Below are 12,733 nucleotides of genomic sequence, written 5' to 3'. Positions count from 1 at the left end.
CAGAACAGGCTCTTCTAAAGCTCCAGAAGGAACCTGGAAGCCCAATTCCTGCTAAAAACCAATACATTTGAGGCTTCTGAGTCACTTAAGTCCTTTTGAAAAAAATTCTTACAGCCAAAAGCTAACGCTACTGTTAAGAGGACCATAAGTGGAGCCCCACCCTTTGGAGTCTTTCTTTAATTTGTCCTTTCCCACTAAGGATTCAAGGATGGATGCATCTGAGCAGACAGAACAATGAAGATGACTGCCAGCAGACAGTTTCCCTTGGGAAATCCTCTTCTCTCCTGTAGTACTTGGAGTGGCCACGAGGAAGCATTGACAGGTAGGGCTGAGCTACCATATAGTAGTGCTGGCACATGCAGTAGTGCCTGCTGCTTGCATATGGTGGAAAAATCGTGATGCAGCTCCAATTCCTCCGGGCAAAGAAGATGCTGTAAATAGTATGGCCAAGTTTCAAGCTCTCACAGTACAGTGGGAAGTGATCCAGGCTTTTCTGGTGTCAGGAGAGAGAGCAAAAACACATTTTATGCATGCTAGGGGGAAAAGAGAAGCAAAGCTGCCCCAGCTGGAGTTGTTAGCTCTGGGAGGGGCAGCCATTTGGCTCTCATTAAAAGTGGCAACATCTGAAGTAACAATAGTTCCCTATTGGATCTGGCTGAATGTGCGTTGGTGGGCGCTCTCATTCACCCCGGGAAGGATTGATGCCGTGCCAAAGTCTGTTTCGGGTCTGGGCCTTAGGGCACAATTTACTGGTTAAACAGAATATGTAGGCAGCATCCCCAAAGCAAAGGAGTTTGTCCCTCCAAAGGAGGTATGGTTCCCTATAGGCTTTTTACTTATCCAGGCTTTCCCCAGTCCTTGTCCTGACTCAGGGATGCCTGAAGGAGTCTCCAGTCAGTGTTCTCCCATCACTTCTCAGACTCACCCACTACCTGGGAGTCACCTAATAGCTTCTGGGCGTAGGACAACGGTCTCCTTTTTCTGCTCCTTTGCAGTTCTTCCAGTCCAGCTGGAAGTTAACTGGAGTTAAACTCGCTTTGGACTGTTACCTGGTATGTCACCCTGCAGTCCCAGCTGAAAGGCAGCTGAATAGTTACAGATAGGGCTGGTCTGAATTTCCCTCAAAGAAACAAGTCAGCTGTGACAGGACAGAATATACATACCTAAGCTTGTCTCTAGATACAAGCATCATACCATTGGGATATAAGGCTCTGCACAGTCTTCAAATAATTTACAGGAGGGAATAGTTTTGTGGACTTGAACGTTCCACATGATTTTTTCTTTCGAGAAGAAAGCTGGAGGTGGAATGATTTCCATTTGGACAGCGGACTCGTCTGAAAGCTAGGCCAACACTATGCTAAATAAATCATCGTGCCAACTGCTTATGGGTAATTAGGCATGAAGGGAATCACAGCAGTCTGCTCCCTCCATTGTGACTCACAGACTGCATATTTGCAATGTGCCTTTAGCTTCCAGGGCTTCATCACTGTGACACTCACAAAGAAAATGGATCCGGAGCATACTGCAGCCTTGAGGTACTCTAATAACTCTATTGCTAGCGTTATGGGACCAGTAGAGCTCTGTGATGATGAAGCATGTGGCTAGAGCTTGAAGATCTGAAGCAGTTGATGCAACAGTTCCCTTGGCAGTGCCAGTGAGGGCTGAAACATGTTCATTTTGTGAACAGCTGTGGTGATCATGTGTTACTATCTCTCTAGCAGGTTACCATCCCTCTACCAAAGTCACCATCCTAGTGTGGAGCCAAGAGGATGATGTACATGCTCCTAAGGTTCCTCAGTGCCAAGTCTATTGATTTGGCTCCCACCTTGTCTGGTGGGAGTTCAGCATAAGCGGCTGAACTCTGGGTAGCAGCAAGCACATGTCCTGTTCATCTGGTTGTGCTGCAGAAGGGGTAACAGGCAGCTGAGGCAGACAAGGTCTAAAATTACCACAACTGCTTGCTAAGTGAACAAGCCTTAGGTTCATCCATTGTCAGTGCTTTAGGGTAATTCCAGCTACTGCTGAATAAAAGCATTCTCTACCTGCTTTTGATATCTAGGGCTTACTGAACCCCTGAAAGGCTTAGTTCTCTTGGACACCTGACCTGCATAGCCATGAAAAGCGTCTGAGAGATGGTCCTGATACATGTTTTAAAAAAAGGCACCCAAACAGTTTAGCTGCAGCTTTTATTGTCCTGTTAAGGACTTTCCTGGCTGAAGGGAAGCTTTGTGATATGAAGTGGAAACAAACCAATGGGAAAAGTCTTCTGGTTGAGGCATTCAGATTTGATTAGCTGACTGTAGCTGCTTCTCCAAATCTATGGGAACAATACCTGGGGTTTTCCAATATCTCTTCAAGTTAAGCAGATGAGCAATACAGCATGGGTTGCTTTGTCATGCAGTTTTGGCACTTTTCCTTTTGTGATTCTGAATTAAGCCAGAAAGAGCAGGGATGTGTGGGCAGTTAAACTGACTTTTTTCTTTTTTTTTTAAACTTGGTCGCAGTTAGGGGCGAAGGACCCACAGTGGTTCTGAAACATACCCCTGTGAGTACAGCCCCAACGTGTGCTACTAAAATTTGAGATGGGTCTAAATTTCAAAGGTCTGGACCAGTTGGAATCTGGAGCTTTAATTTCTGTCATGGTGTTTCCTCTTCAAATTGGGACCTGCAGCCTTGTGAAGTTTGGAGCTACTCAGATGCAGAGGTCAGGATAGGATTCTAACTTAGTTTAAAATGCAGAGTGATAATTCATTATCCTAGAGGTCTTAGAGTGATACTGGCCCCTCCAGTTTTAATTTTGATAAGTGCTCTCTATTCTCACGATATTATGTCTTTTGTTATTTCGTTATAATTCTCATGATATGTGGTCTTTTTATGAAAGCTTTGACACTGCAGTCAGGCCCAATGTAGGTTGCGTTAGACAAAGGTTAAATTTCTTGTCCTAATGTAGAGGACACTTGAGGTGTATGAGCTAAGTGTAACCTCAAGGAAAAATTGGAAAGCAAAAGAAAATCTTAAAATACAATGCAAAGCTTTTAACATCATGCATGAAGTTTTTTAGAATCATTTTTCTTCAGCAACTCTTGTGAATTTTGTTAAGGAGGGGGATTTTTGCCTGCTGTTTGAGCACTCGGACCCAGCAATATTGTAAATTGCAAACTGGAGTGCCAAAACCAGTCTGTCCTGTACAGGTCGCTGAAGTAGACACAGCACTTGCCTGAAAGCATTTGTAATCTAAAACCCAGCACTATTCCCATTGAAGGTAATGACAAAACTCCACGTGATTGCAGACGGAACAGAATTAGGCCCTAAATAAATAGAAGGGTTTTTTTTGTCACCAGATACTTCTTACCTATGACAAATTCAAATAACTTTTCTTCAGGAATCTAATGACCTAATTTTGTCTGAAAAACTTCTTTATGCAGTGTTTTTTCCTCATTTTAAAGCAGGTTTGGAAAGACAAGATTTGAAGGAGAATTCCCATCTGTTATTGAAGCATTTAATCATTCTTTAAAAGCTGGTGCAGTTTTATTTTCTCTGGGGAGTGAATAGCATTAGCTGAAGCATAAAGCAAACTATACCAAGTGTAGAAAAAACTCACCCTGATGTCCTGTTTGACAAACTGACCTGCAGGTCACAACCTGAGTTTATTGATCTGTGGGGCCTTGTCTGGGTGTCGGGCATGTTTTCTGGACTTTGGTTTCAGCTGCATTCCTGACTTCTGAAAGAGTAGGGGGTGTGGATTTCTACTAGGAGTAACCACTGGGAAGGAAGTAATGTTCATTAAGTGTGCAGGCAGTGCAGGACTAAGCATGCTCAGTGAAAAAGCTTTTCTCCTTTGCCTGTCAAGCCCTATGTTTGAACTCATTCCAGAATACTGGATTTACTTTTCACGAAGAAACAGTACCTGACTGGACTGCATTTTTCTTTCTTTCCTTAGTCACCAGAAGATTGGAAACAATATTCCTTTGATGATTAGTGCACTCCCAGTAATGCAGCGTGCCTGCACACAAGTGTGACTCTTGCAGTGGAGAAGGAAGAGAAACTTTGCTACCTGTGAAACGAAGACTTCTTAGGTCAGTAAGGGGAGGGGGGGTGCTGGTGGTGCAGAGAAACTAACTTTTCCAGCTCCTTTTGGCTAACTTGTTTTCCTGCCCTACTCTGTCCCTTCACATCTTTTACAGAATTAAACTTTCTAAAGTTTTACAGCTTTCTGGTTGTTCAGCTTCTCTGATAAGGTAAACCTGATTTTTGGGGGCTGACTTGAAAACTTGAGCTTTCTGAAAACTTGAGCTACCGGTAGTATAGAGGTTTGTTTTCTTTACTTTTTCCTTTCTTCTTTTTAGTGGTGCCTATAAATGCAATCCTTTGCTTCCAGTGTGCGTGTGTGTGTGTTTTAAAAGACTGTTCACCCTTCTCTCCCGCCCTCTCCCTTAGAGCTGAAAATGAGACTCATTCTTGAATAATAAACTCTGTTATCAAGCAAATCTTGTGGCTTGTTCATGTGATCATTTCCAGTCTGAGCATAGATGTTTTGTCTTTTAATTCGCCTGCAGTTCTTTCTGGAAAATGAATTGCAAAACTGTTAGTAGAGGGGTGAGAGAAAGCAATTTGACTTGATAACAACGTGTTTTAATGTAATAGACTCTTGTGCTTTAAAAATTTTAAGTGCTTTCTACTTTTTGGTTTTAAAGACATATTTAGAACTACTATCTCTAGAGGTTTTGAAACATCCCAAACCTTGGAAAGGGGAAAGAGTAATTTTTCTTCTGATACTATGTGCTGTCTAATGGAAATTTTTCTGAATGTAGGCCAAATGGTCAAGAAAGAAAATGACCACTGAATATGGACTCAAATAATTAGAAACTGTTTGTAGCTAATGATTGCTTGAAGTAGGTCAGAAATATTTGGTAGATTCTGTTGTTAAAATTTCTTCTCAAATGTTCTTCAAAATGATTTTGCTTATCAAAATTTAGCATTTAATTTCCAAAATAATTTTGCTTATCAAAATTTAGCATTTAATTTCATAAGTATGAAAAGTTTATGCAGCATTCACTATTCAAATGATATGAATTTTATAAACTTGAGATAATTGAAGAAATAAATATACATGCAAATGTAAAATTCCTGTGTTTAAAAGCTTTGTACTTACTATTTGGCCATTTTAAGTTTGGAATTGATTCCCCATGCAAGGATCACAGTGACAAAAAGGTTAACAGGTTAGTCATGATGCATACTCCTAGTTATTGGATTAGAGGTGCATAATATATTAGCTAAGTACAATAGGTTATGCTACTGCTCACCACCTACAGATGAAAACTCTGCAGAAGAAACCTCAGCATCTCGTCTTTGCAAGGGGCAAGGGTGGAGCAAAGGTAGAAATGATTAGGTTAAGCTGGTTCTTTTGGTTAATTCCCACCAGGGCTACCTGCTGCATTTATGTGGAGGGACGAGGAGCAGCTAGGCCAAGCAGAAGGAATCTGAAGCTCTCTGATCTTTCCTTACTCTTATCCCTAAGATGCTAGGGAGTGTTTTTATGAGAGAAAAATGAGAAAATTTCTTTGGGTTATTCTTCCTCTTTGATTTAGCAACCTATAGAGCACTGTAGAGGCAATAAAGGTTCTGCTGCAGATGGACATGGACTCAGTGTGGCCACAGCCTGATCTCTCCCCTCTTTGCATGCAATGCCTCCATTTTCTTAGCTGTGAGATGGGGAGGATAGCTGGGAGGTTCCTCAGTAAGGTTCTTCGCATATTTTTTGAAGAGAAAACCCAGGTTGCAAAAATGTGCATCCAGAGATGGGTTTTAGAATGCTAACTTTTAGATCTCTCAGGCCCACAAATTTAGCGGAGGTCATTTTGGTGATGGAGAACAGGCAAAATGTCAGCCTCATCCAGACGCAAACAGCCTGGCCTTCACCTTGCTATTGTTCATCTTCAGATATCCAAATTCTTGCAGTCTTGTATGAATCCACATGCAAAATATAATTAGGGACAGGGAATGTCTTTGGATTATTTCATTTTCCTTTCTAGAGCTAAGATGTTGTCATTTATAGGCTTGCAGAAGTTATGAATGGAAAAGAACTCTTAGGCTGTGGAGCCCGTATCTAACAACCTTACCTATGATGTATAATATCCTTTTAAAAAGTTCACCAAATGGGGATCAGCCAGATCTTGGCTGATAAGCCTTTTAGCCTCTTACTGAAGTTTATTTTCATCCTTTGTCTTTCCAGGTTTTCCCAAGTGAAATCCACAGTTGTTCATTGGTTGAATTTAAATCCTGTTTGTTTGTGTTTGTGTTTTTTTTTTTTTTTAAAGTAGGGCTTTTGATAGGTCTTGGAAAGGCCCAAGCCTTTCTAAGGTTTCATTTATCCCCAAAGTGGAGCAAGCTGTAATCCATGTGTAGTGTTCTGTTTTTCTTTCACTTGCATGTTGAGTCCTGGCTTGTTGAACAACTTAAATGGGGAAGAAAATGTAATGCAGCTCTCCTCTCTGATTCAGTCTGTGATCTTGCTCTTTGAAATGGAGGCATGTTTTTTGAAACCAGCCATAATCAACAGGCAGAGGTGAGATTTGAATAGAGAAAGCAAGGGATGCAGAAATGGGATATATCCTGTTGGCGCTGAGCAGTAAGTTACCTTTGCTGTGAGCCTGTTCCAATCCCAGGACGTGGCAAGCAGAAACACAATGGTGTCAGTTTTCTGAAGCAGTTAATTGTGGCAGCTTCCTTTTTTCAGTGCTGAAATAGAGATATTGTACTAAGGTCTGATAAGAAGATGGGGATTGCTCAGATCATTCTGAATATCAGGATGTCAAGACCCATCTGAAACACCCTAAGTCACTCAGTAAAGCAAGCCAGCAAGTATCTGGCACTGCTTTGGAAAACCAGGCCCCAAATGGGTGTATCTCTAAAGGGTTGTTCTTGACCCATAGATGCTAAATGAGATCTGTTCAGATAATCTGTTATTGTGATTATTGGACTGTTCTCTGAAACTGGGCAAGACTTTCCATATCTCTAAGCACAGTGAAATATAAAACAAATAGGGGATGATTTACTTTAGAGGAAGCTGCACAAGATGACATTGCACCTCTTTTGAGGCAGCACAGAGTATGCACTGCATATTTTGAACATGCAAATGTCTTTTTTCATGTCCAGGGTAGATGTGCAGAGCAAAAGCTGGTAATGGTAACACAGGCAGTCATGTGGATTATCACTCACTCTGTGCTTCTGTCTTTGAGAAGAAGGAAGGGATGGCAGGGCAAGTCATCATAGGTCATTTTTTTTTGGTGCTTGTTTTTGAGGCAGGTGATCTTGGTCATTCTTGGGAAGACCTTGAATGTGTGTTTCTCTCCCCACTTTTGCTGCCCCCTAGGAACAGACAGTGCAAGTAGCTGCAGGGAGTGAGCCCTGTAGGAGCTGGAAGCCTTTGGTTGAGCTAAAAGCATCCTTACAAGTTGATGGTAAGGCTAATTCCCCTGCCTGTAATTTCTGGTGGAGGCCGCGTGTCTACAAGTAACACTTCCATAAGAGTGCTGCTGTGATTTTTTTTTTCTTTTTTTACAGGCTTTTAACCTTTTCACCAATGGAGTTTTCACAGCTCCACCACCCTTGTGGAACCACATCTGAACCTGTCCCATTAGTCATGCCTTACAGAAGTACATTCCTGAGCCAGTAATAGTCACACTTAGAGACTCCGTGCCCAGGCTTACTTTAGGGCCAATTGAGGAGTCAAGGGCCTTCTAAGGGTGTTTTCAGAGGACCTGGACTAAGAGCCTAACTACTGCCTGAAGTAGCTGCACTGGGCAACCCACTCAGTGGAGCTGTCGCCTCCTCTCCATTGACCATGGAGGCAATCACGTATGCTAGGCAGCACTATTAACCCCCTTTGTGACTAGTCAAAGCATTATGCCCAGCTGCCCGTGAGACCAAAGCGAAGCAGTCTTTCTTCTGTCTGCACACTGGTGGGTTCAAAGAGCCATCCACAGACGTAAAGGCTTTCAGAGCAGAAGACAGCAAGACAAGGATGATTTCTGAATAACACTTTTCCTCGAGGTGTTGATTTTATTTTCATTTTTTTCTGCAAGGCAGAGAGATGCTGCAGGTGCTGCTGCATCATTGCTGTGTTTGGGCCGTAAAACAGGACAGTGACTGTAAGCAAAAGACAATCCTGTAGTGCAGCGCTGGTATTAATGATGAATCCCCATCCCCCCATTTATTTTTATAGGTAGCAGTTGAAATGAAAGCAATTCTATTTATGATATTGTTCACAGTCTCCATAAATGTAAGTACAAATGTAGTTCAAACCTGCACTGTGTTTCAGCATAGACAGAAGCATGAGTCTAATGATCAGAGAACAATACACGTGTTAAAGTTGTGTAGGTTTAAAAACGCAAACAAACAAAGGGGGTAGGGGAAAGTTATGTATTTGGCATTCCCTTGCTACCTTTGCACAATCAGGGTCCGTTTGGATTTAGATCGTATTGTATTTGGGCCAAAGTGTCTTTGGGGAAGACTGGGAGGGACAGAAGAGGAGAAAAGCTTTTAGCTCTGTCTGAGAAACCTCCTGGGTAGCAATTTCAGAACCTCCCAAGGGACTGAGGAGTCTAAGTCCTATTTTTAGAAATACAGTGGGCGCTTAAATCAGGCTGTAAAGCTTTTAGGAGCCTGAAAATGCAGGTAGGAAACCCGTGGGATCTACCAAATGTCTGAACAGGTTACATGCCTCACTCCCAGTGAAAATCAAGGAGAGTTAGCGCTTAACTCACCATAAAGGCATTTGTAAAAAACCCTAGGTTTCTGTATGAATCTTTATATATCCAATATCTTTATAAATCCTGTATCGCCTTATCTCAGAGGAACTGTGATTCCTAAGTACTGGAGCCTGATTTTAAGGTTCCCAATGAATGTAGGTGATTTTGAATAAATTATCCACTGCTTTAAAATCACAAATGAAAATGATGAATGGGATACACAGTATCAGTGTCTGTTAGTGTCTTCTAGCCTCATATCTGTGTTCACCAAAGTTCAGGAGAGTTTTTATCTGAGACTTCAGTTCTGTCACTTGAGCAGCTGGAAAGTGCTGCAAAATTTGAGCTGAAGTTCAGTGTGGATTCTGACCTCTGTAAAAGTTTGTGAGAGTTGAAACCTGGCCCAAAATTCAGCATCTGAAGCTCCTTCCCTAGCAGAGATGCAAACAAGCAGAATATTCTGCGCTGATATGCAAGTGCTCCCGAGAACTTTCTTTCAAGCCTTTCTGACTTGCCTGTGTTGCTGTTGGGGTTCAGGTGGCTGAAAAAACGAGCTTTGTGTTCCCAAGGCAGCAGGGACTGCGGTTGCTCCAAAGTGCCTTTGTTTGGTTATATGTAAAGCTATCAATGCGTCATTCTTTCTGCTTCAGCTGTTAGAGACTCCCATCTTCTCTATTGATTTTACCCAGAATGCTTACTGCCCTTGAAGGTGTGACCTGTACCTCAGGCTAATTTATTTCTGTCATGGCTGCAGCATTTTTTAGAGGGCAGTGGGGGTAGGAGAGGGAACAATGAATTCAACATGGAATATAAATCCAAAGCCTGTAGCCTTCAGACATTCCAGTACATACCCTGCTTCATTCTTCCATTTGGCATTCTGCATGGTCTTGGATTAAATGAAAAAAAAAAGGCATTTGTATAACTAATCAGGTGAGCCATTCCGGGATAATCCCTTTGGTCACACATACTGGGATGCATATTAAAATTTTGCTGGGCTTCTCAGCCAGTTACATTTTCATCCTAATTTATGAGCCTGAATCAAAAGTCTCACCTTGATGGCCTAGACTTGTTTTGGATCTGAGCTGTTGCTTTAATCTATTAAAATTTGTGTTGCGGAATGTGGAGGGACAAAAACTTCATTTTTGTGTGGAAAACTCATTTTGTCCTATGGTGGTGGTGCGATGGATTTTATTTTTATTATATTTATTTTACATTTTATTGTCTGGAGAGCAAGTTTAGCTTATTCTTCTGTCCAATTTTCATAGACAGTAACACAAAATTTAAATGATGTGTAAGCACAGGAGTTTAAACTCTATGCACACTCAGATTAAGCACCTGCCCCCTTTCATTACTCTGTTGAAATAAGTAGTATTTGCTCTCATGACCTGCCTGTGTAGCTGAAGTCTCTCTACTCACCCCCTCCCTGCCACCATGCAGTTCATCAATAGGACAGGATTTCTATAGGGCAAATGTGTTGCTTTCAATTCTTCCACAGAAAGGCTAAGCATCGCGTGCTGTAGTGCGTTGGGGAATCCTTGTTCTGCAAATGTTTTCAGCCTGGTACCATGTCCTGGAGATGAATGCAGAGGACTCGGACACTGGGACTGGGACACGCTGTGTTTTGATCTTCTTCTCATTCCACCTTGCTTGGGCTTGTGATCCATGGCCACTGAGTCTTCTGAACTTTGGGAGAGAGGGGTGAACCTTAGATCCCCAACCGTGTGGTGATCACATTATTGAATGATTTTCTGGACTGAGTGAAACTCTGCAATTCAGACTAAAGTTTGGTGTTCAGTTTTGAGTCCATTAGAGCCCGCAAAGAGGAGAGGCAACTTTAAGGAGCTATACCAAAACATGACTTTCCCATAAAGCAAAGTTACTGCCTTCCTTGAAAATTTAGGGCTCTTGCTTCAGAATGGTTAACCCAGGAATACCTGGCATCACGCTACTGCTGTGAGTCAGGGCAGTAAAGCCAGCTGGGAAGGTCAAACTTCAGAGGAATGCAAAATGCTCTGGAGTTCAAGCGTATGAGAATTCCAGGTGCTTAGCTGGGAGCCACTAGCACAGAAAGTACTAAATTAGGCCAGGATAACTGAATTTAGTGAAACTTCAACCACTCTGGCCTGAATTCAAAGTTTATAGTTAAATCTCGTTACTTGCCATGTGCTTTGGGTTCCAGTGGGTCCATGCTGCACAGTCATAATTTTTTTTCCAAACATTTTCTACAGTGAATCACTCAGAAGCATTTCTGTAGCACCTACTGCTATTGAGTGGAAAAGCAGAACACGAGATAGGAATTTGAAGGAGAAATGTGAATAAAAAGGTTTATGCTTTGTACAGGGTGAAGAGGGAATGTATCTCATAGGAAACGAAATGCTCTATTGGTATAAAGTATATCTCTTTGCACGTCCTCTTTCTATATTGTGGCAAACATATAAATATGACCTCTGTCAACACACAGGTATTACTCATGGAACAAGGCAGCTAGGGCTGGGCATTCAAGCATGTAGTTGCCTTGTATCTTGGCATCTTTGTGTTTTTAGATCTCACTCTTTTTACTTTGTCCTTGATGGCAATAAAGTAAAAAAGATCCGGTCTTTCCATAGTGTTGCCACTCTTCTAAAACAGAGAGAAAGAGGAAAAAAAAGGCAATTCCAGTACAGAAAAGACTCTAGTCTTGTAAGTGCTATCTTGGGCTCCTAGGAAAACATGAGAGAGACAAATACATACACTTAACTACAAAATGATAGCACCCACCCATGTGCTTTAGCACAATGCCTTAGGGCCTAATTGATCTCTCACTGGTAACAGTTTGAGAGACTAACTGACTAAAACCAGCCTCATGGTTTTTGCAGAAAACCAGTGGGGAAGAGTTGCCCAAAGCCTTATTTCTCTACTTTTTCCACATAAAAGTTGCATTTTTAATTAAAAAGTAAAAATATAGGATAGTTTATAGCATGGAGGGAAACCCTAGGCTTTCACTGTTTCCTCTGCTTCTGTCTCCACCATCAACATCTGATGTTTGACTGAAGGTGCTTTTGTTCTTCAGGTATAAATCAATGTGTGCACCTTGGGAATTTTCATGCGTCTGTCTCTCCACAAAACTTGTGTCTTGGCAAATGTCCTTGGTTTTTGCTGTAGAGGGTGTTGTGGGATGGTCTCTGCTGAGAAGACAGGCTTCTGCTAAGGCTGAGCTTCATCTTAGCATTGTTAGGGCCTTTTTTTGTTTGTTTGTATTTTCTAGCTTTTTTGGCTTACTATGAGCACATGATGGGCCACCATCATGTCGGAGTCTGTTACCAACCAGTGTTGCGGCTTTGCTTGCTGCGGTGAGTTTTCTGTAGGAATGTGCTTGCTGTTTTCTGGAAGTCACTGGTGATGGCAGTGCCTTGCTGAGGGAGGAGATACTTTGCAGAGGGATTTTTCTTCTTTTGGATAAGAGGAAAACTACAGGTTCTTAGAAACTCTCAGAAAGCCTGAGAGCCATTTCAGGTATGAAAAATGTGTCTGAATCCTATTCATGTTTGCTTCACCTTTGCTTGTCTGTTTAGATGTTATGTGTGATTTCAGCTAAGTATGGTATCCTTCTTCAGGTGTGGGTTTGAACCAATCTAAGTCCAGCTGAGACTTCCAAACATGTGAGCACATACAGAATTGAGAGCATTTGAAGCTCAGCCTGAAAGGAAAACATTGAGCATGTTACCTGGCTTAATGTGTAAAGACACTCTTCTCCATGCAGTCTACCTGCACTCGGGTATAGAAAGTAGGTGTGCTATAGCCCTTTCCTATTAACTCATACCTTGAGTTTTAGTTTTTCTAAAGCAGCATGGATCCTTTGAACCTGAGCTAACAGGCCACAGTACGGACAGAAGGCACACAGGGCATGGCAATGAGTGTTCCTTTGCTGCAATTAAGTCATAGGAATGCGCAAATCCATGTCATGGATATGTAAGGTTTGGCTATTGCTACTGGATTTAGAAATTTGG

General features: G+C 41.9%; 1 long non-coding RNA gene across 1 annotated transcript in view; it reads left to right on the top strand.

Moving 5' to 3' along the window:
* The first annotated feature begins 3,831 nt into the window (after positions 1-3,831).
* The window catches only part of LOC106490230 (uncharacterized), a 45,369-nt gene continuing 36,467 nt past the window's right edge, over positions 3,832-12,733 (top strand). The window contains exon 1 of the long non-coding RNA XR_001293572.1: positions 3,832-4,076. This is a non-coding gene — a long non-coding RNA (uncharacterized lncRNA). The remainder of the gene's footprint in view (positions 4,077-12,733) is intronic.

Source organism: Apteryx mantelli, chromosome 23, assembly GCF_036417845.1.
Source record: "Apteryx mantelli isolate bAptMan1 chromosome 23, bAptMan1.hap1, whole genome shotgun sequence".
In the NCBI taxonomy this organism is placed as follows: domain Eukaryota; kingdom Metazoa; phylum Chordata; class Aves; order Apterygiformes; family Apterygidae; genus Apteryx; species Apteryx mantelli.
The sequence above is the reverse complement of the archived record's forward strand: the minus strand, read 5'-3'. Positions and strand labels throughout refer to the sequence as shown.